Below are 2,172 nucleotides of genomic sequence, written 5' to 3' on the forward strand. Positions count from 1 at the left end.
TGTTGCAATCCCTTTTTTTCCTTTACAATTTATCATCAGTCTGTCTGCACTGCGTTGACTGACCAGGACAAAGAGCATCTTTTCCTTTTGCCCGAGAGTTTTATACGCCCAAATTAATATGACCCTCAGTATTATCATTGAAGACCCAGGATTAGAAACGTTTGAAACATTGAGGCTCATTATAACGATTTCATTGATATTTAGATCAATTTTCTTCTGGTCACGATGAACAAAAGACCACAGGATACGGCAATAGGAATGATGTGTGTGTTGATCTTTGGTCTTTAATGTAAACAAGACACTTCTGAGCTCAAATTTAAGCTTGGAATACACACCGCGTTCTTTTGCAAAAAGCTAGCCATCCTTTTGCCTCCCTTGCAGCATAAACAGTCCCTTGTTTGGAGATTTAAGGGAAAAAAAGCATAATAAAAAACAACAAACAAACAAACAAACAAACAAACAAAAAAACTAGAAAAAAGAAAAGAAAAGTAAAGTCGCTCTGAAAAATCACCTGGAGATATGGCGTATATTATGGCGTTTAACATAAGGAAATATTTTAGTTGCTAATTCAAACGGCATATCTCTGATATTTGCCACGTTCATAGCCAAAGTCCTTATTCTTTTCATTACCAGCAATGTACAAAATTTTGCACCTACATACGATGAGAGAGTGTAAGTAAAGAGTATTTTCCAAAGACTCAACTTTGCGCTGCTCAAAGCGGGACCAACAGATCAGAAAAGTTGTGTCATACCACCAGATCAAAAAGCGGTCGTAAATCATTTTGCTACTCTTTCATTTGCGACCCTTCGCCTCAAAACGGTATTAAGTCGGGTTGGTTAAGATGTTGAAAATTGAATTTATAGCCAGAAATAACAGACTTGTGTTGAGTTTGTATGTTTTATTGAGGAGAATGGATACCATATTTTAGGGTGCTCATGCCAACAATTTATATTTTTGATCAGTTTAACATTTAATTCGGCTTTTAAGCATATGGTTCATTCTGACATAATACCGTTTTGAGACGATGGGTCACATTTATTGCCTAATTATTCAGTCCCTTGGTTGGTGACAAAATAATAATAATTACAATGACAGAACACACGGGACATGCTTAAATTCTACGTCCCATCCAGACATCATAGATCAAAGTCTGATAATCACACACCTACTTGTGAAGCCAAAATATGACTCGTAAAATTGGCGAGCATGCGTTTGAATATTCGGCACCCCAACTCCTTCCAAGATATTATATCAGAGACAGTAATGGTGCAGAATTCTTTTAAAAACATCTTAAAACGTTTCTTTTTTAAATATGTAACACTAGAATTATATTGCTTTGTTTCATAATGCATGGTTGAGTGAAAGGTGCCACGTTACTGTTATGCGCTTTGAACTTGTTGAGATACGGGGAAAGGCGCTATATAAAAACCATAATATATAGATAGATTGAAGTTGACGTCACTCGGGTCGTTGTTATTGTTTTTTGCCATCCGCGTTTATGAGTAATTCTCACTGAACTGTTTTAACGGGAATATAAACGCTTAAGGTTACACATAGTTTTGTGTGTTGGTCCGTTGTACTTCCGGACAGCAATGTTGTGAGCTTCTTAGCGAAGCGCATACTATCTATATTATTATCTAAGCGTTGTGGCTAGTGGGCATGAGTTGGTCTGACTTGTGATTTTCGTTCATTCGTAGAAACCATCAAGCCTTCCGAAATGTTGTTTATGTCTCAGTTGTATTCAGTCTTGGACACGACCAAGGGACAGAATCGGTGACAAACGATTTCCCCTTACAGTTAGTAAATAAACTATGAGAATTTATATAGCATAATATTATATCCACAACCCGTGTTCAAAGCGATTTTCAAGGGGTTCCCTAGCCAACAGCGACACTTAACATGTAGGACGAGACATGACATGACGCCTGTTAGACTATATTACAATTTTTTTCCGACAGAGACAACGCTGTTAACGGCGAGGTACTCATTTCACACCTGAATACGATGAGACAATGTGGGTATAAAATAGACTTTTCCAAGGACTCATCTATGCATAGCTCAGGGTGGATCTTCCGATCCGAAGGCGTTTCTAAACTACACCACACAGCCGCACGTAATATTTAGTTCATTCAAGCCTGGTTTCTGTGTTTTTGTTTTTGTTTTTTTTAAAG

This window comes from Berghia stephanieae, chromosome 4 (genome assembly GCF_034508935.2).
Source record: "Berghia stephanieae isolate SIO BIC M18660-M18661 chromosome 4, UCSD_Bste_1.3, whole genome shotgun sequence".
Lineage (NCBI taxonomy): Eukaryota > Metazoa > Mollusca > Gastropoda > Nudibranchia > Aeolidiidae > Berghia > Berghia stephanieae.